Source organism: Ciconia boyciana, chromosome 1 (genome assembly GCF_034638445.1).
Source record: "Ciconia boyciana chromosome 1, ASM3463844v1, whole genome shotgun sequence".
NCBI classification, from domain to species: domain Eukaryota; kingdom Metazoa; phylum Chordata; class Aves; order Ciconiiformes; family Ciconiidae; genus Ciconia; species Ciconia boyciana.
Window position 1 is genome coordinate 44,304,483 of NC_132934.1, and position 25,866 is coordinate 44,330,348.

A 25,866-nucleotide genomic window follows, 5' to 3' on the forward strand; every position below is an offset into this window, starting at 1 on the left:
AAGTCATAATTAATGCTTACCACCATAGGGTAGGATTGAAGACTGACAACATCTGGGCACTCTGGAAGCTACAGTTAAGTAGTTTGTCATTTTATATAGTAGATTCTGCCTGAAAAGAAAACCAGGACTTCAGTCCAGTTCATCCTACCTGCACTGAAAATGCTGTTTTTCTGGAGTACCACCCTGAGCACCACTTTGGAGATAACTGCTGTTCAAACGAAGAGGAAGATTAGGGATGCAGAGTCATCAACCCAAAAGAAAACCCCTGAACTAGGGGCACCATCTACAGGGGAACAGACTGACACTGACTCAGATCTGTCCTTGCATTACACAGCTGACATCTGTGCAAAACATATGCAGGTTGGTTTGACTACACTTGAACACTCCCTCCTAACAGAGTATTTCTGTTTTCATTTTCACTTATGCTGCCGCAGCGTCCAGGAGCCCTGGGCGCAGTGTAGGAGCTCTCTGTGTTAGCTGCTATACAAATGCAGATTAAAAGAGACCATCTCTGCCTAAACAACTTAGAAGCAGCAGCAGATGTGTACCGATCAAACACAAGAAAACAATGAAATCAAATGACACATTGAGACAAACATCAGTCAGTGGACTAACAAGTTCTTTGCTTTTACCCTTTGATTTTTAGCTAGAATTAAAACCAAAACAAACCCCCAACACTTGTTCTCCACTCCCTCTATCTAACTCATAATCTCACACATTGCTCCAAAAATCATCTTCAAAGACCTACTTCACACGACGCTTTTGTTAGTTGTGTACAGTATTTATTCATTTTACTGAAGGTTAATTCTCACTTTTGGGACTTAGCTTTCTCACTTTGCTTTCATGTCTTTCATGTTCTCCTGATGCCGGCTTGGCTTCCTGACTAAGAATGTGCCTTCTAAATACATCATCATCACCCACTATATACTGTGGAAGCTTCACTGAAATCAAGGGTGGGATGACAGCGCCCTAAAATGGGATTCCAGGTTTTTAATTTTCAGCTGTACATACCAGGCCTTGGATTCCCAGTCGACTGGGAAAAAAACACAATCAAGAGTGGGCATTTCATTTGCTAAAAGAAGTTTCAGAAACGCGTGCTTGAACTCATGCAATCGGAACTTCATTTCTCCCATCTCCCTAAGCAAAAGCCAATTCCTTTGTCTTCAGGCATACAAACTACTCTCAAATTGAAAAACTTGGGGATAGAAAAGACCAAACCAAACAAAAAATAGGAATAAAATAACATGACAATGGAGAAAAAAGTAAAAGAATCTTTCTGTTAAAAATAGGTACCTGTGATCTTGTGCAACACAAGGTCAGTGAATAATTTCATCATGACACTCACAGTTCAATCCCTGATAGTTTACAGTTCTAAATTCTGCGTGATAAGTAAATTAACTTGCCACCAATATCATTTACTTATTCACCTGCTGCTGATTTGCCCTCATGATTTGCCCGACTTCCCGTCCTGTACATCTAATTGTGGCGGTTGTGATACTTGGTCACACAAAGGCTGACGTACAAAAGAACGGCAGCTTGGGCCCAAAGCCAGAGCCCTGACTGCTGTTTTTGATGTGCTACAATTGCTGTTGCTCCTGAATTTGCCTCAGTTCAGTGACTGTCATTCTAGTATCTGCTCTTTATATGCCATAAAACTTGCCAGGACAGGCTTGAGAATATTTTGGTTTCATTGGCTTTGGCCCAGGTTTTCTCCTTCTTTATGGAGAGAGCAAGCAGGAGTCTTTTACTTTCAAAACATAGTTTTTATGGCTCCTATTGCTTTCTAATCTTGAGGTTTTATCTTGAAGTCATAGTACACAGAGAGTAAAAAATAAAAATGGCAAAAAGACAAACATTGCATCATTTCTGGTCTTGCTTTTTTATTCGGATTCTTCCCAGATGCTGCTGTACCTCTGGCTCAGTCAAAGTCTAAATTAGAAACAAGGGATATGAAGGATATAACAGAGCCTGGTTCTTCATTTGTACTTAGTAGGATTCCTGATGGAACTTCTGAATGGTAGACACTATTTAAAATTCTCTTTTGATGCACTAATGCACATTAAAAAACCAAAACAAAATAGGCCTTGGGTTTAGAACATCATTTCTTCTGGATTTGCACGTTTCTTCTTTTTTTCTCATGATAGGATACCTTCTTCTTCCCTGAACACAACTGTGGAAGACATAACAATAACAATAATAAATACAATGATCTGTGTTTCATGAGTTTAGTGGCTAGCATTTGGCTAGCACTCCAAGCATTCATCAAATGGCTCCGGAGCTCTTCTAGAACATCCTTGTCCATTCAGGACATGTATGTCATCCTTCAAGTTTCACAACTTCCTTGGGTTTAATTAACATAACTTGCAGCAGTGAAATAAAACTTGCTGACAGGACAGGAGACCCCCTTCTGTATGAACAAGCTTTTGGGCCCAAAAGGCACTGAAGGAAGTATGTGTGCTAGAAGGAATGCAACTTTTGCAGCAATTTCTCCATTGCAAATTACCAAACTCAGAAAAGATTAGGTGAAATCTCTCCCACCACCCTCCCAGCCCTACCACACCTGCCCTTTTGTTTTTATTTATTTCTTTTTTTAATCTAGCAGAATAATCATGTATGGACTACCACAGTCAGAGTGAGAAAGTGATGGTATACTCTTCAGGGCTGCTGCTAGACAGCATTTCTGTTCCTTACTGTCTATACCCTAAAGAGAGGGCCATCGGGCTTAAATGATGTTTCTTGTCTTTGTTCAAATACTAAGACAGGGCATGATGTGTCATGCCTTGCAAATGCCAGACTCCCACAGACTTCGGGCTGTGTGGCTGATAGAAACACAGCATCAAGTCCTCATAATTATTAGCATTGAAAGGTGTGGGTTTTTTAACTGACCAGATAAATGATCCTAGAGGAAAGAGTCCTTGATATCTGTTGCATTGGGAGAGAGAAAACAGCCACATTTTAAAATCATACAGGGTAATCTGGGCACAGGTGACCTCTTCTGCATATGCAGTTTAACTTATGGTGGCTCCTCCTTTCCGTAGCTCAGCAAGAGCTGGTATTTGCATTCCTTTTCCCTCTCACGACCTTACCTGCCCATACAAGAAAGACTCATATTGTGACTAACAGACCTAAGAGCACATGTCCAGCACTGATGGGATCAGAAAATGTATATTTGAACTGAACTGGAAAAGGGCTGTGATTTTTAGAGGCAAATCCCACCACAAAAGCATGGGTGGGTAATGGCAGGACGAGGTTCTGTTGAAGGCATAGTAAATCACTTCTGAGACGTGCCTGGGAGCTTCTCGACTTTCTCAGTTACCTGCTAACGATGGCATAGGGGATCCCCTCTCTGCCAACATTTGCTATTTATCATATTAAGCTATGATTTAGATAGATAACTTTCATTCTCCTGTACTAAGTGAAACCAACTAAATGGTTGTGGAATACATAACTACTTGTTTTCTTAGAAGAACTGTAATTCAGCAGCATCCTGTACTACTGTGCACGAAGCCTGGGCTGGAACCTGTATGTTTGGTACCCTGTGGCCAATTAAAGGTTATGGGAAATGCTTACATAAATATCACGATTATTTTTACAATTTTGCAGATAAAGTTATATTCTCCTCCTGTGCCTTTGAGGGTATAGATAATATATATTATCTATCGATATATATATATGCTGAGGAACAAAGAACTTCAGTCTGTTGTGTTTTTAAAAGCTAAACTTACATCTAAATCTATTTCCATTTCCCTCTGGAACCTGAGCAGTGTTTTATGTTATATTAAACATTAGACAAATAGGGTAGATCTAATTAAAAGTTGAAGAAATGTGCTTCCCTTAATTGAATTTGTTATAGTTACATTTTGCAGACCAATGTTAATCAAAGCTCCAGTTCAGAGTGGATGGATCAAGGGAATTAAGTTAACCCTTGCATGTCCTTACCTGAACACGCGATACGGTCTGCTATCGCCTAAGCCACAGACGCCAATTACGACTCACCGCTCCGTCGCGACTGCCCGGGGCGGGCTGCCCAAGGGCCCGCCGCAGCGGGAGGGCCGCGCACCGCAGGCTCGCTGACAGGACCGAGGACCGGGGGGCAGCGGCAGCGCCTGGCGGGGGTCGCCGCCGCCTCCGCTTCCCACCGCACCGCCGCCCTGACGGCCCGGGGCCGGCGCCGCGCCCTGCCCGGGGCACCCGGGTCACCCGACGGCCGCTGTGTCTGTGGCACAGCGCCTCGTGCCGCCCGGCGGCGGCCCCGCGGCGGCCCCGGGGGCCGCGGTGCCAGCCCTGGCCGCCATGCGCGGGGATGCCCTCCTCCTCCTCCTCCTCCCCCTCACCATCCTCCTCCTCCTCCTCCTCCTCCTCCCACGCCTGCCGCTGCCGGCCCCGCCCGACGGGGCGGACAGGGACCGCGCGGCCGCGGGATGGGCGAGGCCGGCGCGGCGGCTCCACCCATGCTGGGCGCCGGGCGATTGGCTGGCGGAGCCCGTCTCCCCGCCCCCCAGCCAATGAGGGCGGCGGGCCGGGGGTGATGGGCTGCCTCTCGCGGGAGGGATTCCTAGAGACGCTGCAGTGTGGCGGCGCTCCCGGCGCCGCGCAGCCCCCGTGCCGCCTCCGCCTCCCTGCCCGCCTTGCCTTGCTTTGCCCTGCCCTGCCCGCCGGCGGCCGCTGCCGCCGCTGAAACTTAACGCCCGGCGCGCCGCCAGCCCGCCGAGCGCAGGGGGCTGGGGAGCGGCAGCCTGCCTGCCGTGCGCGGGGGCGGTCCGCCGCGCACCCCGCCGCGCACCGCAGCCTCGCCCCGGGAGGGGCCCGGGCGCGCGTGGTGCCGCCGCGGGGAGAGGCTGCAGGACGAGACGGCTGCGCCCGCCCCGGTTGCCAGGTAAGGCAGCGCTCGGGGCCGCCCGCCGCCGCGCCCGGGCGGCGTCGCCTCGGGTGGGGGGACTCGCCGGGCGGGGGGCAGAGCACATGCTCCGGGGGCGGCTGGCGGCGCCGCCTGCCCGGCGGCTCTGCCCGCGGCTGCCGGGAGGCGGGGGCCCGCCCCCGGGGCGCTCCCGGCGGGGGCGCGGTTACGGGGGGGCGGCTCAGACAAAGGGGGCGCCCGCGCCCCCCGCCGCCGCGGTGCTCCGCCGTCGCCCCCCGCCCCGGCTGCGGGAGCGGGGCGCCCGCCGCCCGCCCGCTCTCCATCCCTCCCCGCCGCTGCCCGGAGCCGGCGCCGAGGCGGCCGCCGGGCCAACTTGTTTCTCCGGCTTTCACCTGGCTGCCGCCGCCGCCGTGCCCCCGCCCTCGGCAGGGTGGTCCGTCCCGGCGGGGGGCAGGGGGCCGTGCCGCCCCCCGCACCGGCCCCCGAGCGCTGCCCGCTCCTCCTGCCCGCAGGGCAAAATCTAATCATTTGTGTATCAATTTACAAAGAGCCTTTCCTCCATTACTTAGAAGGGCTGTCAAGCTAATGCGTTTTCTCTCCGTGCAATTTCATTTCGTGTCCTCGGACATTATTTCCTTCATCTTATTTAATACCGCCCGCCTCGCTCTGGTTTGGGGTACGTTGTGGTCCGGTTCGTATGCGCGCACGGTATGGATAGGGGGATCAGCGCTCTGCTTAAAAGTTAATTTCGCCTATCAAACTCTCCGAGGCAGAGTAGTAAGAAAGTGGCAAAGAATGTTAATATTTCTTTTGTTTCCAGTCTTCTGAAATAAAGATATCAAATGAGTACCAGCTTCTGGTACTCAGTATAGTAAGGAAATTAAATGTAGTCATTGGAATGAGCCTTTATGGCACTTTCAACAATCTGTAATTCAATCATCTCTGATACAGGCTGCCTTTTGCTATTATTCATCAGACCCAGCTGAGTGATTCCTGTCAGATGGGAAGTGGTAGAGAGAAATCTCTAGGTAAATGTAACTGAAAAGCTTTCCAAGTGGAGTCCTAAATGAGCACAGAAAAGCACTTGGCCACAATATTGAGACAGATGTTGGCATTCAAATAAATCATTTCTTTTGATTGTCCGGGGGATGTCAAGTCTTATTTTCCTTATTTAATAGCCATTTGTGGGTGAAGAAGAAGGAGTTCTGTGTTTATTACCTTGTAAACTCAATGCAAAATCCTGTAGTGCAACAATATTTCACCGTCTCTGAAATAATATTTTCTGCACAAAGGTCAGTAGAGTAATTTTAGCTACACGTACGTGTTGTAGACCACAACTAGACGACTAATCAGCCACGCCGATATTGATCCTCTGAGCGGCTATGCAGTGTGCCATCCGTGTTGTGTGTTAATCTGTTACGTGCTGTTTAAACCGCTTTATTGTCTGAGCGACTTACTTCATCCTAAGAAACGGAAGATGATAGTTGTAGACCCAAGGGGAGACTTCTTTCCCTGGTGGGTTGACGGCTAGTTACAGATGAGCCATTGTTTTAGGAGTGACCCTGAAAAGGGGAGGGGGAGTTTTTTGGGTACAAGGACAAGTAGGCAGCAAGCTAATTTGCTCTGTGAGTATATGCAATGACATCTCCTGCCATGCTTAAATAAACCTGCTCAGGAGAAGCGTAAGGAGATTCCACGTGTGTCTAGAATAGTATTTTCTTGTCTATCTTGGAAACAAATGACCTGATTTTATGTCTTGAGAGTCAAATATGCATCTTTTTTTCTTACAAGCTTTTAGGAATTGTAGTTCTATTAGTAGTGTCCGAGGGGAATATACTTTAATGTGGTCTATTACTTGGCTTGTGGTATAGTTGCTCAAAATTTGCATGCATGCAATTCATAAATTGGAAACTATATAGCTTAAAAACATAGTGTAGGCAGCTTGCGTGAGAAGAGATAATTTAAAAAAGAACCACAGGGCAGAAGATAATGACATACTGTAGGAAATAATCATACTCCTGCACTTGCAAAAGCATGAAATGTTCCAGTGTAGCCATTTCATACAAGCCCAATTTTCCTTCACATTAAGAGTGCCTAAGTGAGCCTTATTAATGTTTGATGCAAAAGATGCTAAATCCATTTTAAGGATTGATACTGGAATTTAAAGAGGTAGCTCACAGACTAACAGTGCAGTTCTAACACTTCCCCAGAACAAATGTGAAAAATAATCACTTACTGCGTATGCCACAGCACTGCAAGTGGGATAGTCTTCTCTGTAACGCTGACAGGTGAGGGGCCCTTTAAAACCATAGATACAAAACAGTGTTTGATTTAACAATCATCTGAAATGTTCTCTTACCTTAATCATAACTTAAATCAGATATAAGAGTCCAGAAGTTGTTCAGCGTTGGTTAGCGTAGTAGTTGAGAAGGTGTGAGATAAGGGAAGGTTCTGTTTGTCAGAAACCTAGGAAGAAAATCTATACTTTTCCAGCTAGCGTAGAGAGACCGGAAACATAAAATCAATTTTTATGGTCTTTTGGCAGGGTTGGCTGCAATAAGTAAAAAGAAGGAGCAGCTTAGGGTCTCGGCAGAAGTTTTTAAGCCACTCAGCCGAACAGAACTCAGTTAATTGATGTTTCCTCACATGAAAATGAAGCCCTTATTTAGAATGTCGCAGTCTTTTCTTGTCCATTCAGCAGTCTGATTACGATTTTAAAAATACTTATGTGTGAATGTGTGTGGTTTTATATTTGTATACGCATTTCAACGCACAGATAAATTCTTACTGGGAACTGTGTTCTGAATGAAGAGTGCACCAACCTCGTATTACCTGCTGTGGAAGAGACATCAAGGTTTGCAATACAATTGAAAAGGACAAGAAGATATTTCTGCATATCCAGAAGAAAAGCATGGATGAATTATTACGCATGGATACCATGATCTCCTTCCCTCTGCTGGTGATGCCCATATAAATGTGCAGTTTCACAAAGAGAAATACTTCATACTTTGATTCTCTATAGAATGTTTGTTTTAAACATTACTTGGTATCTAGGAAGAAGCTTAATTAGAAATACACATAAGGGAGGCTTGTTAGCCAACTATGAGTTTGTGTTTACCACTGACATTTACTAAAGATACTTGAGTTAAAATAAAAGCATTTGCAAGACTGAATAAACAAAGCATTATGTTAACAAATATTTTCGTTATGTACAAATATCGTCTTTGCTAGAGTAGGCTTTACTCCTTCCTAATACACCCCAGTAAGAGGGGGGACTAGGAAATGCTGGTTATACTGTTCTATCTTTTACAGAAATACCAGATATCAAAGCAGAATGCATTAGGAGGAGGACAACTGACAAGAGTTTTTCATGATTTCTTCTGGTGAGAGGATAAGAGCAGGCTACAGGCAATCTCTTTTAGGGACTATGGGGACTAGCCAAGTGACTTGTACAAGCAGTGCGTGGAAAAAGTTGTCTGGATTAAATAACAAAAAAAAAAACAACTTCCTGAAGCATATAATGACTGAAAGCTAGATATGAGCTATAATAAAAACATCTCCTTAAGCATTACTTTTGACAAATTTCTAATCAGAATGTTTTAGAGTAGTCTAGCTTTTGTTTTCTGTTGTTTTTTCCTCAGTGACTTAATGAGTAGCATTTCATGGGTCTTCTGTTTACTATAAATGCTTATGAGGGAGTTGATTATTTTTCTTAGCCTGTTTTCTTATCACTACTAGTCTGGAGGTATTTCCCCAGAACAGTGGGCACTGAACACTTCTCCATCCTAGAGGGAACGATGCTGCCATCTTTTAAATTCTCAGAGGTTTGCCAGCTCAGGATGCTGCTTCTCTTTTCTAGCCATCCCTAAAGGTGCTGGGAGAAATGTGTCAGAACACAAAGTAAATCTATAATGTCTCCTGTGTGGTGTAGTTATCTGATAAGCTGCTAATATTTATATGGTTCTTTTAAACAGAAGACCATAGAAATTTTAAAAAGTGTCACCAGAAATTATCCAAACTAGTTGTTTTTCATCAACTCTGAATAATTATATTAATATTTCAGGAAAATGGAATTTTATTCTGAAGTAGCTAAAACCAATTTGGACACTTTAATGATGCTGTCTGTAAGTTTCCTAGGCGTTATTTGGGATTTATGGTAGTATCCAAATGTACTGTAGTAGTTTTAATAATGTAGCCATGGTTGTAGTGACTAGGTAGTACAGTGCCTCAAATACACGAGGATACATGCCTCAAAGCTGCTCAGTGATAATTTAATGAAGTTGATTATAAACCAATTTACAAGTTCTGGTTTTGTACCTTTATCTTAAGGCTATTGTTTTCCTATGTGTGGTTGAAAATCAGTGTAGCAGCAATATGGGAAGGCTTACTGTTACCCAGCTTGGCTCCGGGACATACAATTGCCTGCAAACTCCCTCATCTCCATGTGTTTGAATATCCATGTAGATACAGCAGTTGAAAATAATTGGAGTGCTTTTGTGGAAGGTGCTGTGGAAATTCCTTCACAAATGGTTTATCTGGTTCAGGACCCTGTCTCTAACAGTAATACTTTTTCTAGAAAATGTGTACACATACATCATTGACAGGTGGACATTAGACCTAACTCTTCTTATTTGGAACACTTAATGACTGCTTGTAATGTGTAGTTTTAATTAATTTTTCTTTTACTTCTTTCCAAAGCTATGGATAGTATTTCTTTATAATAATCTATTTCTCTTTGATCTCTATCATCAAATCTTAGAGTTGGGAGGAATTCTTAGAAGAATATGTGACAACTACAATTAGAGTGGGGTTTTTTTATTTAAAGGATAAATGTGGTAGCTTAAGGAAAACTTAGTGGCATGGTGTTGTTTTGATAGAAGACACAATCTGTTGGTGAATAGTTGAGGGTTAAAGATTGGTAGTGTAATACATCCCAATCAAAATAGTTTTGAAAGTGGTTTTTTTATTTAAAAAAGACTTTCTGTTTCTTGTTGAAATTGTAAGGTTTGTGTTTTGACTTCAGTAAGGCATTTGATTTAGCTTAGGGTGATGTTCTGATTGTAAGAAATAGTATTGTAGAAGTGCACCATTGTCCATGTGAACAGAATAAAATTTTTTTACTTAATAGTTTGCAGAAGAGATAGTGTCTGGGGAATCTCCATCTCCATTATTCTAACTCTATTCATTACCTTTAACAATGATCTGGAATAAAATATAAAATCCATATTCATGAGAATACTTCTGATTTTTTTTGTGCCAATTTTAATAAACAAAGTTGGAAAAAGTGCTATTGTAGACTGATTTCATTTGGTTTCTTGTCCTATTACATTTGAATAGGTATTTTAACAAAGTGAACCATAATACTTTTGCCTACTTCCAGTAAAAAAAAATTGCAATTTCCCCCTAAAGAGTGGCTCTGAGAAAGGACTTGGGGATTACACCCAGGGAACATCATCTGTCATTAAAAGAGCACAGAAGCCATATGCAGCTGTAAACACAGAAGCGTTGAGAGTAGGAAAGGTGCCCAACTTCAAAAAGGATGCTGGGTGACTAGAATTAGTTTAGAGAAGGGACCCAGGAATTGCGTCACTTGAGATGTGCCAAATCTACTTCTTAATGAGAGTCCTGAAAGTTTACCGTTCTCTTTGGAAAGCTGTGTATGCCAAGAGCTTCCTTGATTCCGACACAGTGAAAATACTGGTATTAAATTGTGCTCTAGTATGTAAAAGTGCACGCAGCAGCCTGGTCAGGCATGCAAGCTACAAGAGCTCCGACTGGAAATAAGGTATCAGTTTTTTTGTCTTATCAGAGTAGCAAGTGTATGGGCCAGCTTACTGAGGAGGTGACACACTTTCTGCTTGAAGTCCCTAGATCAGTATTTCCTTTCCTTTTAACTAGACCAGGTACAAGTTCTAGATTTGATGTAGAAATTGCTGGATTTCTGATTTGTGTTAATCCATGAGAACAGAGTAGATAATCAGCTGTCCTCCTGGCCTTAAAATCACCAACCCGTTGAACTTTCTGCCATTAACTCTCATTGAGTCTCTTGGATTAAATCATATTTTTTGTAAAAGGTGGTGTGACATGTTATTCTTGTAGTGTGAAGAGGTTCTGTCTGAACTTCTCTTAAGCTGCCCTTGTATGTTATAATCCTATTTTTGTCCTGCCTTACTGACAAGCAATTTCTGCTTATTTATCTAACTGGTTTTAATCTTTGAGACCTGATTTAAAACCCAGTGAAGTTGATAACTGTTCCTTCCATTTATTTTGTTTCTCTTGTGTCTTAAAACCGTAAATGGTGCTTATTAGTAGGAATTCTGTTTAAAAAGAGAATGCCTGTTACTTTTTCAAAGATGGGAGGATCAATATCATGTGTCCCATCAGTCTGGCCTGGGCTTGTGTAAATAGGCCTGAATTAGTTTGCAGATGCTCATCAATCAGATGCTACCTGAAGGACTGTGTTCTGCCAAACCTGTTCTGGAGCTGGCCTTGCAAGTGGCAATCCTTGTGCCTGGCATCTGAGCCAGGGAACCCTGTAGTGCATCTGCTTTGCACCAGGATAAAGTTGTCTTGGTGAGAACCTTCCATGTCCTCTTTCCATGTGTCAAGCCATGGTTGGTTAATTGGTGGTCTTGGCAACACAACAGGTGTCTCTTATGAGAGGGATACAGCTCTACTGAAGTGGCAAGCTAAGAGTTACCTTTGAGAGTGTCCTCCCACTGAATTGACAAAGATACGTCCTTGAGTAGTCCAGGCGAGGGTGGGAGACAAACACATTTTTGACTGTGAGTGTAGTGATGGTTGAATTGCAGGCTTTCTGGATCCTGAAATTAAAGTTTACCTCTTTTCTAACAGCCCAAGTGTTTAAGTAAAGATGTGTCTGTTAAACTGTTGCATTTGATAACTATATCTGGGACGTTATTAATATTCCCTCAGGAAAAGTCTCCCAATAGATGCCTTTTTGTTTTTTCCATAGTTTTCATTTCATCATAATTGTTTTTCATATACTAATAACAAGGAGTTATCTTGCACTCGCTCTTCAGATTCAGCTTTCTTACTTCAAGGTTTCTTAGCTTACTCAGCTGCTAGTTAGAGCAGAGAAACACCAGGAAAGATCCATGTGACCTTGACAGAGGTCGGTTGCTCCTTCATGATATGCTGTAGCTCCGTAAGGCCTTTGCTGTTCTTATCTTGTATATTTGTTTTATTTTTGTAAATCCTACATAATAGGATCGAAAGGTTGTTTTCTCTATTAATGTGCATTATATTTAGTGCTCTTTTAGCTTGCTGAGAAAATGCTAAAAGTGAAAACTTCAAGTAAAATCATCTGGGACAAAACCACCTGAAGTCACATGCTATACTTCTTTCTTGCATTTGTCATTTTCAAAATGTGTGTCTACTTTTAGTGATGACTTGGACCTACTTTAATATTTGATATGCAAATATTGGCTTTACAAATTGTACACTGGCTAATAATTGTGAGCTGTTTACCCTAGAATAATTATTCTTTATAAATATTGATGGAAGTTCTGTGTTGTTATAGGTGAGCAAGGCATAAAACTTGCTCTGAAAATCAGTATTTTAGAAGAAGAAGAATAGTAATAAATATTTTCTCAGACTTTTGAACTGAGCACTGTTTGTCCATGTACTGTCAACTGGCTTCCAAAGCAACAACCAGCCAAGTGTCCATTAAAGGTGATGAACCAGACTTCTGCAGGCATAGTAGAGACTGTCTACACTGTTACTGAAGGATTCAAATGTATCCCTAAAGCCAAAACCTTTTTCTGCCTGTCCAGATAGCTCATGGATATCTGTACCCATCAACAGGATTCCAAAATGTATTGCATATAGGTGAAAAGAAAAATAACTGACACAATTTTAATGGAACTTGTCAATATTACTCAAGTTATAGCTTTTTGAATTTCCTTTTAGTATTAACATGAAACTGGGTTGAAACATTTAATTTGCTTTGGGTTGAAATTTGGCTCTTAGAATGGCTCTGCTCTTCAACTACTTTTACCTTTAACTTAAGAATTCAATGGTGTTAACTGATTTCACAGAATAAAGCTAAATTATTTGCTGGAAGGGATTATCACCTGGCATCCCTTATCTGTGGTGTTACTGCCTTCTCCCACTCAGTTCTGTGACTTTTTTCGTGATGAAGAAAAGTAATCTCTTCTGGGGAGGTAAAAAGCCAACCTCTTCGCATAGTTTGCAGTGTTGGCTTTAGATGTTTTAAGTAGGCGAATGTGTGAATTTGAAAGGATGAACACGAGGGTGGACAGAAGGCCATAGGTAGAGGTAGTGAGTACTGAGACTAGTTGAAGACACATTCAGATTGTTATAGGTAACAAATTATTCAAGTTTTTTTTTTCCGTTAGACCAAATATTAGCTATTTTTGGGTCCTTTTGGGATATATGTATTGATGATTGTGAATAGCTTGTTGGAGTTATGCTGATGAAGCAGTGTAAGCACTTATCCTTAAATTGTGCAAAATACTAGTTCAGCCTGTCCTACTTACAGCCGTAGTGCTGGTAAGATGCTTAAAGGTAGCTGCTTCAATCAGGCTTAGAGATAATTGTGGTGAATAGATTCAAAGTACAAAATTTGAGAGGTGTATTGTAGATGTAGAACTGTGCTTAGTGTTTATCTTGTGCTGTAGTGCTTATTAAAAAAAAATAGTGGGAGAAGGTACTGAAACTTTCTCACCCTTAAAGACCATCAGCAAGTCTGTAGATTGTGATTAGTCAGGTTTCTTTTAGTTGAAAGCTACTGCCCCATTATAGTTTGGTGTATGAGCCTTCTGCGTGTATGTGAAATTTCAGTAGGACTGGGAGGAACAAAAGGATTAGTAGTGAAGTAAGTGGAGGGGCTGTATGTTGTTCAGTGATGGTCAAAAATTCTGTACATGTTGGTGCTGAGGTAAAGATGATGTCCTACATAATCCCTGCATAGCAGAGATGGAACCCATGTTAGCTAGTTAGTCACAGCAAGTTAGTTAGTCTCTAAGACTAATGTGCAATAAGCATATTCACCATAGGGGCCAGTATCCTTGCAAATGTGGATACAGTCAAGTACAATAGCTATCAGTTGCAACGGTAGTAAATACATGGGTTTTTTTCCTAGGTAAGGTGCACAGAACCAGCCTGCAATGGGCACAGGGTGAAACTTTGTTTCCTGTTACAAAGCAACTGCTTCAGGCCACATTGCTTTTTCTATCGGACTTGGCCTAATCCTGTACATCCAGTTCTGGCTTGCTTAGACCAGAATTCTTGTTAACGTATTTCTCAGTAAATCATATTTCCTTTCATTAGATGAGCTGAATTACATCCCAGAAATTTAGATAGTTTTTTTTCTTTCCTTCAAAGCACTTGTAGATGAGTTGGAAGGCAAGATAAAAAGTCATTTATTGTCACCATCACTTAGGTTTAAAAGCCTAATTAGTTATTCTGTCTTGGTTTTGTAGGCTGCTTGCTTGCCTGGACACATGGGAAAAGTCAAAAGCAGTATTTTTTTTTTTTTTGGGAAACATACTAATGTGTGGTGGGCAAGTTTCTTTTTTTTTTTAATGCAATAAAGGAAAAGATCTGGGGCTGATGGCTCACCTCTCCACATCCTCTGTTAACACAGTGAATTCCAAATACGGGTTGTAACGGGTGACAGCTGTTTTATCAAGAGCTGCTCCATGTTTGTGAGAAGCAGTGTTTGCTCTGCAGTCTCTTTAAAACAGGGCCTGACATATCTTGTAATGTGTTTATACTGTGCCTAACATAATACGATCCAGATCTTTGACTGGGGATGTGGACTGTTGTGCAAACCAAATAATAATTAGCCCAAATATTGAAAAAGTGCCATTATTTAAGGCCCCCAGAGATCAATAAACGATTCATTGCTGTAACCCTATCAACCTTCTCCTTAAAAAGGATTTTAATTGTATCATGGAAACTTCATACTTGAAAATGTGAACGCTTGTTAGGCACTCTGCTAGATATAAGTATATTTTGCTGGTCATTGAGGCTATACTGTTCATACTAGGGTACCTGAACACTCAGTTTAGAGCTCTGATTAGAAACTATGCTGAGTTACTCTTTACAACCTCTTTGCCTTCATCCTGGTATAACTTCCAAATTTATCACTTTTAAATAGGAAAAAAGTTTCCTCTTTCCCAGTAATCCGATTTGCCACTTTCCAGTTGAAAACTGGGTAAACTATTTGACTTGCTGCTGAAGAAAGCCATTTTATGCATAATACCATGCTCACAACTGGGATTTGAATTATTTGCAGGTGGGATGGTACAAAGGGGCTGGATTCTAGCGTTATGTGGCCAGGAGGCAATTTATGTGGTATAAAGGAGGTAAGTATTACTGGAGCTGGAACTAGTTTAAGAGACTAGCAACATCATGCCAGAAAGCAATTTCTAAAGGTTTCTATGATAGAGGAATTGGGGAAGCTGACATAGCAGGACTTTGCCAATACAGGAGCCAGTTTATCTGTGCGGAGGTCGATGTAATTATTGGAGATTTCTGCTCCCCTTTTCAATGATAAGTTCGTACAGGAGAACATCTAGTCCTACTCTGATACATGATAGCGTAAATGAGTGAAACAAATCAAAAGCCAAAACCATAACTGCCCAGGTAGCCTGTCTTGAAGATTTTGGGTAAAGATTTTTGGATTAGCTTTTTGAAGTGTACAAGTCTGTACACATCAGGTGGTCGTTTGTGTTATGTAGGAGCCAATCAAAGTAGCAATCGAAGTAGTGTCCTATTGATATGGTGAAACATAAATCCCGTATGACAGATGGGGATCAATGGCAGAGGGAGATTAAGGATGGGGTTCATCTCATTTAACTTTAAATACCCTCAGAAGGTGATTCATTTGACCTACCTTAGGCATCTGTCTTGGTGTGAGACAGACTGCTCTCTGGAGGTATCTCTTCCTTTCCAGTGACTGTAAAAAGTCTGGGATCACTAGATGAGACTTAGTCAGCTGATTTTCAGACACCTGACATGGGCTACTTGAATCCTAAGTGATGTGCCTAAGGCCTTACTGGGGAGCCTGTGGCAAGGCTGAAAACTGAACCCAGGTTTTCTGAATCCAAATTAATAGTGCTCGTCACAATACCATCTTTTCTATGAAGAGGAGAGTTAGACCTGTGTCTAAAACTAGTATGTGGTGACTGCTTAAAATTGCTTTTAACATTTGCAAGTAAAAAAAGTAATTGGTCCAAAGGGGGGTGGTGGTGTATTTGGAAGTTCCCAATTAAAATCTAGCTCAAATTGTTTATTTTACTGCAGTTAGTATTACTGTATTTGATTCATGGGAATATGTCAACCTTGGTAGCACAGTAACTTTGTGCAAGAGACTAGGTTTAAAAAGAATATTTGGAGATAAATGATTTGCTGTATAGAATAGCAAACTTGTCTGTGTGCAGAATCTGTGCAGTGCTGTCAGGAAAGAATAAACTTGGTACCTTGAAGTAGAGTTCTTAATAGTAATGAGAACTTTACTATCAGTTCCACAGAAAGATGGATGTCTTGTCAGTAAAACTGTAAATAAAGGTTCACTGTATTGCCGTTGACTATTTTATTCATGGTTATGGGCAGTTTGTTGAAGTTGGTCTTGTCCAGTCTGCTAGTGAAAGTGGGCTTGCATGAGAGGAGACACCTTACATTACTGTGAATCACAGCAGTTAAGAGATAGTGTTTTCTGAAACCTGCATGCTAAAGCTGATATGGAGAGTGCTATCGGCTTCGCCAGGCTTTGGATCTTGCCTGAAGTGTGCAGGGAACCAAGCAGGTCTGCACAGATGGTAGTGATGGAAATAATCACACTTGGCAAAGTACGGGAAGGCTTGTCATATTGCCTCTCCTCTGGTCAGCAAAGGGCTCGGAGGAGAGAAGAAAAGCAGCAGTTCAGATGTTGCTAGAGTGTGTGTGTTCTCCCTCTGAACTGCAGTAAGTTTTGCACCTGAACAGGCATGGTACTTTTGGGGGTTAGCTCTGTTCTTCTTTGCTTGCCTCCCTGCACGCACCCATACCCCCCCACCCCACCCCTTCCACCTTAATGTACTTTAAGGCTGTGGTTTTGGTGTGGCTTGTGACTGAGATGAAATAATGTTCGCTGAGCTGTAGTGCAGAATCTGTTTAGATAGCTTTGTGTAATTTATAAGTAGAAATCTGCCTAGATGATCCTGGTAATATGTGACCCCCTTAAATTCATGGCATCGCATCTCTTTACGTGGGAATACACTGTGATGTTAAAGCTTCAGGGTGTACATTTTTTTTTTCAGTGAAGTGTTATGGAAAAAAAAAAAAGCAGGGGAAAAATTCTGCTATATTAAGATAAAACAGAAGCCAGTAATGTGGAGAATAAAATAGTATGTATATTTTAAGCTTATGCAATTTCTTCCTCTAAAAATTGGGAAGTGGCTATTGGTTTCACAGTATTGTGTATAGTAGGAATTGTATCTTCATGTTGGTCTAAAGTTAAATTAGAATGGTCTAGAAAGAAAAATCCAGTACTCTGAAAAATTGTATCACAGCAAAATGGTTGTCTTGTTGACATCTTCGGTCATGCGAATTTCTCATTCCTTACCATCCTCCTTTGAGTTAGCAGCTAAACATGATGTTTTTGTAGCTAAATGAACCTTTATAAGCTAGACATCAACTATATATAAGTGCAGAACAGTACATCTAAAATCTGTCACGCTGTCAGAGTACAACTGTTTTCTCTATGAATATGGAAATTGTCACTTATCTGCATTCTCTCCCTGCCCTACTTTTCCCTCCTATATGTTGATATTCACCCATGTGAAAGAGGCCAATTATACTTTGGCCGTTGTATAAATAAAGCAGAAGTTGTCAGTAGCAGAGGAAAATTTATGTTAGAAAGCTGAGGCAGTGAATAAGAAAATAAAAGCACCTTTTACCAAGGGCAGTGATCTCTGTTTCTATATCACTTCATGTTAAAAAAGGTATTTTTTAAAAAAAAGCTTTTAGTAATTATAATTCTTCATCTGAGGACTGGCTTTAATAATAAAATCCCTGGTTCAATCTTCCAGCAGAATATTTTGCCCTGCAGTATTTTCCCATTTGGTTTGTTTGTTTGTTCCCCCCCCAGCCCTCCTGGGAGCAGGCGTTGGGTCTTTCCCCTCGGCCAGGAGAGGTCCTGAGCAGTGCCTGAGCTGGAGGGATGCCCTGGGATCACGGGCAAGGCTTGGAGGGAGCGTGCGTCTCTTCCCTCTGGCTTTATGGAAAATATTTGGAAAATACAGTGCAATCTGGAGCCAGGCTACCTTGAAAGTAAATTAATTAGGCTCATTAAAGGTGGACTCATGAACTTCAGAGCAGCTGGGGTTGGCTCTTGGTAGCTGTTGTCGGTAGAGCCAGGGCCCAGGTGCTTGCTGGGGCACAGGCTGGCTTGGAGTTGCTGTAAAGTTGGCCAAGCTAAATAGCACCTTGTTCGTGTGGCTTATTGATGGCCACCTCTTCTGGGAGGTGGTCAAAATGTGATCCCAGATGATGTATAGAATTTATTTAACTTCGTGTCTCCCTCCTCCAACTGCTGTTTCTCTTGAGTATTATTCTGAGAGAGAGAGGATGCTGTGGCCTTAAATTTATTTGTGTATAAGCAATCACTCAGAGGGTCTCGCTGACCTGACAGCAGTCTTCAGTGAAACTTGCTGTGCTTGCACGTCTGCTGAGTCTGTGGTGCCTCAGACCAGGGCATCGGCAGCAGATGAACACTGTACTAGCCCTTGCCTCTCATAACTGACTCTTTGTTTTCCAACAGTGATGTTCTTACTGTAGTTGTTAAAAAGGATACTTAAAAAGGAAATGAAGAAAAGCCTGCATCTTTGGTGAGGCTTAAAGCAGGAGTAATAAGGAGATAAGCGAGTATCTCCTATGTTTTTGATCAGGGAGCTGAAATTTTCCTCGTTATCTTTACTCTTTCATGATTGAGCTGTTTGTTTCCAGATGGCTCCTATGCACGTGACGACGGGGACACGCACGGCCCAATCTGTTCAGCTGCAGGCCTCTCGTCAAACACAGCCCAAGGTGCTGGGCACGCTGGCCTGTGCAGAGCAGTTCGGCGGCCCATCCTGTAGCAATTACTCGGGTGCTTTCACTTCCAGATATGAAGGCTTTGAAGCAGCATCCTTTTGTGGGAGGAAGAGATTGCAAGGTTCAGAAACTGAAATGCAAACCTGCAGCCACCCATCACCTTTCTAATGAAACTGAATTTATCAACATTTCTAAATGTGTCCACAGTAGCAAAACATTTTGAACTCTTTTGTTCCAGGGGTTGGTTTCTGTAAACTATTTATTTTTTCCATTCTGCTGTAGCAGAGTTCTTAGTGTAACTTCAGGTATGTCAGGTGAAATATGTAAATAATTATGATTTTTTTTCACTTTTGTCAAAAGTCCTCACCAGAGAAGAGAGATGGTATGTGAAAATAGGAAGTCAGCACCATGTGTTTAAGGGCACAATGTCACTCTTGCAGAGACCTTGAACAACACTTGCTCTTTTTTTTGGAACACCCAAATACAAATCTTGGATTGGTTTTACCTATGGCTGTGTTAAGATTTGAATTGACTAGACATTTTCCCCACACTTTTTTTTTTTTCCCTTACATGTTCCCTTCTCTCCCGTACTTTTTTAAAAATTGTGAGGGGGGAAGGATGGGACATAATTAAACACAGGTATCTGCAATAAGCTCTGGTTAGAAGGCAATAGCACTTAACATACCGGAAAGGCTAAAGAGGTGTCATGTATATAATAAAAAAATAACCATCCTTAGTATGATAGACAAGGTGATTAGGTATCACTGTATTGACCCTATGTTTATCACTGATTCAGTGGGTTAATCAACTGTTCTTCAGTGATTGAAGTCTGGATGTCTGAGTGCTCCTGTTCCGTCTTCCTGGAAAGTGTGGAGGTGCTTGGTGGGTAAGCCCTAAGTCCCTATGGTAAGGCAGTCATTCTCTGCAGTGCTCTGTGCATATGAGTCTCTGAGCATCTGGAAATCCCTCTGAAGTTAAAGTAATCTGTACAAGTGAAATAATACTCTTATTAAAAAAAAACACCCCCACCACCCCACCCCCCAACCCCAAAAAACCCAAACAAAAAAACCCCCCAAAACAAAAAAAACCCCTTCTGAAATAAAAACATGAGATACTGCTATCAAATGGCTACTGTGTGTAGACTTACTTTTGCTGGGAGGAGATCTTGGGAAACCTTTCACCATACCAGATTATTTTCGTTAGAGGAACATGGCATATCTGAGCTGAGAATCTCTTCAGACAACACATTATTAATATGTCTGCTTGTGAAGGTATACCAGAGAGATTAAGAGAATTCTATGAAATATTTCAAATAGCTTATGAAAAGGGCATAATTTTCTGTTTTGTTTTTCCAGTAACTCTTTTAAACTCCTGTTACAGTTGCAGAGACACTCACTGCAACTCACTTTAGTCTAAGAAATGCTATTGAACCCTAGCACTTCTCGTAATGGTTTATCAGCAAATGTGTGGTCTTCTGAAACCTTAGTAGCCTGGCCATTATTGCAGCAAGATTTTGTCTCAAGACTTCTGTGTGGTTTAAATTTTCTGAACTTTGTTTAGAAACTTCCACTTAGAAATGAAAGTTGGTTTTGCCTCCTCTGTGTTATAGCGGTGTTTAAAAATAACTAAGTGTGTAAGGTCAGATGGCTATCACATCAAATAGCTGCAAAAGGATGTAGAAGTGCCATGTAGAAAACATTATCGTTGGTCACATGATCTAAACACTTCAGCGAATGCCGAAATTTTTTGACTCCTTAATACTGAATACTAATAAAATCATCCAGAAATAAATTTCTGTTGCTTAACTAGCTTTAGTTTCTGTTCAACAGCAGAAAACCAGTCATTACTCAAATCACTTGGTGACATTGAACACTTTAGACATATCAGTCTTTGTCAAAATGAGAAGTCAGTTTTAATTCTGCATGTTATAAAAAAGAATATAACCCTCTAAATTGTTCTTGTCCATACTTGTGATGAATAGCATTGTATAAACTAGAGTTCATTAAAACTTCCAAATTTCAATTATGCAACTAATTGGGCCTTAAGATTACTATCCTTATTGTGGAGCAGAATGTCTTAATACTTTCTGTTGACAACTGAACAAAAACTAGGTGTACTAAAAGTATAAGTAGTTCGTACTTTAAGAATGTCATAATAGTGATTTTTTTTCTGCCTTTTTTCATATTTTGACTTTCTGAGCTGATTTCTTTGTGACATTCATAGAAATAGGCAATTGGTAGGGTTGAGGAGGGCAGGTTCAAGCTGCAAGAGAACTTGGAGCAATATAGAAACCTGATAGAAAATAGTATCTCCAATTTTGCATGGAAACTTTTCACTACTGTTTCAGTTCAGTAGATTATATTTTCAGAATAAAAAAATCAATTATGCTGACAATAGCAATAATCACATTACATGTAAGGAGTTCAAAGGTTACTTTCCCACAAAGAATAGAAGAAAAAACTGCACAAGAGTTCCCTTCCATAGTAGAAGGTAGTGACATATTATTCCATTCAATTTTAGGTTGTGCTTCATTGCTTTCAAAATAGATCTACTTGGGACATATGCCCAAACTCAAGATGTGGTCAATGTGCTGCTACGATTATTTTGTTGTTGAAGAGCTTTTTCTGCCAGAGAAAGAATTATCTAAGACAGATGCTACTGTGACGAACAGCTTGATACTTACTACAATAGATGCTGAAAAGTTTAATATGATAAGAATGTAACCATGTCAAGATTATAAATGCTTAACAGTCTTGTCCATCTTAAGTATATATGGGGAGGTAATACTTGACAGAAGATCTCCCCAAGTTTTTTGGGTGAATGGCAAAACTGAATAGCTAAATTATTACTACTGTTTATGCAGGTCAGGATTTGTAAATGACCAGTTCTATCGGCAGTGCCCAGCTTGAAGCACATTTGGAAGTGCCTTGTTTTCAGCATGTGCTGGGCATGCATCCTGCTAAAATCAGGCTTTATCCACACTTGACCCGAAGACAAGTTCTATTCATATGTTAGAGAAACTATGAAATAGAGGCACTTTGAGCACGACTGATACAGCTGTAGAGAAAGTTGCCTGATGGAAAGCCTGATCCTGTGTTATAGGCCTGTCTTCCCCATCCAGGATGTGCTGGTACTGGTCAGATGCATCCCATGTAAAGTCTTTGAGATAAGCATAGCTGTACCGTGTAATGTGATTAATAGGTAAGCCATGCTTTGCTAGACCAGTACAGTGGCTTTTAGGAGTTCGTTCAAGTTGGCACCAAGCCCTTCATCTTCTCAGTACCCACTGAGTAGATGCATATGAAAGTATTACTATAAATTTTGGTACGTCCTCAGTGTCACCTGACATCTTAAAGGTAGCTGTCTAGTCCAAGATGTTAAGGGTGACTTCCTATCATTAAAAGACAGAGAAGAAGGGATACTTCACTGTCCCCATTTTAGGTAGCCATTTTAGGATGAGGAATCATCCTTTAATGCTGGAGCTCTTTCAGTTTGCCTACAGCAGGAGCCAAAGTAGCTACTGTTAGTCTAGAAGGATGCGATGTCTGCATCAAAAAGACTCATTAATTCCCACCATTTTAGGGGGGAAAAAGTTAAATGGGATTTTTAAAGTGTTTGTTTACCTAAACACTTTTCAAGAACTTTTCTGATCTTCTATCTGTGAAAACAAGTAGATGGTATCGACTTCTCTTCAGCAAGAAGAGTTACTTGAGAGTAATTTTCATGATAAAAGGCTTTGTGGAGAGTCGTACTGAAAGTATAAATGGGTAGAGAAATGAAGGCAATACAATACTTCCTTTTTCCTAATTTACATGTATGTTTTGATTCTGGGATTTTATGGTATGAATACTGCTTATTTTTTTGTGCCTCTTGAACTTTGGGTATAGTGTCTTAAAGCATGATACTGAAGATGGCTTTGAGTATTGAATAAGGAAAAATTCAAATTAATGAATCTTAATCAGTACTAATTGTAGTATGACCATTCTGCTGTATGTGATTTTTTTTTCTAATCTGATCAATCTTCCAAACTTTAGTGTGTATTTTACTTTGCTTTGTCTAATCATAGCTTGGAAACTTCTTTATGCACAGTGGTCTAAAAAAGGGACTAAGTAGTTTTCTCATTATTCACTGTCACAGAACACTATTGAATAAAGATGAAAAACATGTCCATAATACTTACTTTGTGATGAGGATGCATATGTCTTGTGTCCATGTAATTTTGTCTTTATTCATACTTGTAGCTGATATGTACTTCAATTAGTATTCAGGTACAGATTCTCATATGACATTTTGGTTCTGCAAACCTGAATGAATTTCTAAGTCTCCTAAGGAACAAATAAAACACAAACTGCATGGTGACATAAAATGTTACTAAGAGGTTTCTGTTGAGTACCTTTCAGTGCCCTGCTGTTTATATGATCACTTAATGGGATCCAGAGAGACCAGCCATTAAGGATTTTTTCTTAAGGTATTGGAAGCAGGATACCTACTGGTGCACCACAACAGATTTCTGAAAATTGTGTAAAATCTTGGCAGAAATCTCTTGCTCATGGCTCTTCTTTCTCTGACTGCATATATGTTACTGTGAATCCCACATATTTAAGTAATAGTGTTACTACTTTAGCTGAGTTGAATGTGCACACATGACTATATAGATCTATGTACAGTATATGGTGGTATTGCACAACTTGCATGTCTACCAGTAATAATGCTTTTAGCCTGGCATGGTTGTGTTTTTTCTGGCCCTGGGCATATCTTTGCTATTCTTAGGAGCCCGTGCTTTCCCTCATACTCTCTGTCATTCTGTGTTTGCAGGAGAGAACTCGGAGATGCTAAATAAGTGTCATTTAGCCAGCATACTTCAGGAGTGTCCTTGAAAGTATTGTCTTGGGTAGCCACACTTTGAGCATTTAGGTATTATGCATGTAAACAGCCTCTCCAGTTCTTCAGAGCCGAGCCTTTGATTATAAAGTTTTTATGGATGTACAGACTTGAGGGTGAGTATGGAAATAGTGTATGTAAATATGTGTGCAAATCCTGGATATTTTGTATCCTTAAGGACAGTGTGAACATGTGTAATTGTTCTGTTCAAATTACCTGTATTAGCTGTCCATCAGTTAAGTTAGAACGAAAAGGCTAGAATAACTAATGCTTTAGAGCTGCTAAATTAATTTTTTATGCAAATAAGATGTTATTTTATTGTGTTTTATTAAAAGAACATGTAAAGAAGCAACTACAAAACCTACAAATTGATGATTGTAATGCCAGTGTCAAGCACCAAAAAACCAAAGAAGCCTATGAAGAGTTGTCCCCTGTCACTTGCTATTTCTTTCCCAAACACGGATTTCCAAGCTCTTCTCCACATCAACATGTGCTGAAACCTTTTTTTGACAATTCTCTTGGTGGAGCTTTGGGGGAGGAGGGTCCAATCCTGGGTGTGAGAATACTATAAAATTCCAAGGAATAACTGTGCAACAAACTTTCATTCCCCATATGTTCCCCAAACAAAGATGATTCCTTAGGCTTTTGTTCCTAGTAGTAGCGAGCACACTTCAGAAAATAGTTCCAAAGATTTAAGTGATAACTTCCAGTAATAGTGAAAGACTTTAAGTTAATACCTCATAATAGTCGAAGAAAACATTACAGAAAAGACAGCCAACTTTTTTTTCTTCTTTTTTTTGACCTTCCCCTAACAGGACCCGGGTCCCTAACAACATAGTAAGCAATCAAATAGTAAAATGTTTGGATGATTGATGGCTGAGGTGGTTGTTCATTTAACATTGTGCTCAGGTTACTTAGTCCTGTGTCCTCAAAGAATCTTAAGCGCTATGATGCTGAAAAATCATAATTATCTTGCCATTAGGCAGTTGTCATCTGGTATGGAATTTAGAACCTTAGCACAGGAACCTTAACTCCATATACAATAAGTTGGGCATCTCAGAACAGGTTTTCCAAAAGCTGGAATTGTAATTCTCAATGCTGCAAAATGCTGTAAAGACATTTCTGTCTTGGTGCTACCACCTAGCTCCTGTCTTTGGGCTGCCTGCAAGTATCCTTGATGACTTGGGTTTCAGCAGCCCTGAGCCCTCTTCTGAAAATAAGTGTGCATGTATCATTTCCATAAAGATACCTTTGTCTCCTTTTCTTTTCTTAAGGAAGGAGAAGATAGTGGTGAATATTCCTCATACAGTGATCTGTTCCTTCAAATCAGTCCTCTCCTAGAAGGAGTTCAGAATGAAGATACTTAGCTTTCCAGTCTTGTTCTTAGGATTGTTTCTTTATTTTTTTAATGTTTTTAGGACACATACATAAGTGGCCACTGTTTCTTTGGTTATTAGTTAAAATGGGAAATAGATTCCTCTTACTTCCTCATCTGGCTGTGTTTTTGGATTAAAAAAATTGCCTACAGGTGAGTACTGCAGGTGCTCAAAGCCTACCCCTAGCATACCCTCAGGAGATAGACAGGTAAATGTATGCTTAGTGTAGGTGTCCCAAGAAGGAAGGAATGCCAGAAGACAAACCTTGGCAAACAGAAGCAGTTTTGATGTATGCAGCAGTTTTGATACCTATAGAGCTTAACTGAAAGATGTAGATGCCAAACACTTTGGTAAGGAGATTGGGAATTGTGTTCCTGACCTGTCATCAATTTCTGAAGTGGTCATATGCAACATTAGAAATTCTCTGTGGCCTTAAGGATATTTTAATGAAGAAACCAAAAGACATTAGTCTAGAAGAGCAAGCAAGCAAAAAGGATCTTTTGTGCATGTTTGTTCCTGTAAAGAATAAATCTCGGTAGAAGTTAAGTTTCTCTAAGACTTGGTGGTTTCAGCATGTAGACCAAAGAAGAGAGCTGTCAGAAACTTATTGAAGAAGGCTGAAGTAAATTGCACTGGGATTTAAGATGAACTTTTGGAACTGCAATGTAAATGAGAAAGGGTTGAGTT

The 25,866-nt window shown here is 41.0% G+C and overlaps 1 protein-coding gene across 15 annotated transcripts in view; it reads left to right on the forward strand.

Annotated features, from left to right (window-relative positions):
• Positions 1–4,514: 4,514 nt before the first annotated feature.
• The window catches only part of SYT1 (synaptotagmin 1), a 359,624-nt gene continuing 338,272 nt past the window's right edge, over positions 4,515–25,866 (forward strand). For 9 of the 15 annotated variants that reach the window (XM_072864261.1, XM_072864176.1, XM_072864203.1 and 6 more), the window contains exon 1: positions 4,516–4,876. The gene's annotated coding sequence lies outside the window, so the exon portion shown is untranslated. Of the gene's footprint in view, positions 4,877–25,866 lie in introns of all 15 variants that reach the window. The other 6 variants (XM_072864251.1, XM_072864194.1, XM_072864221.1 and 3 more) reach the window with 2 other exon arrangements.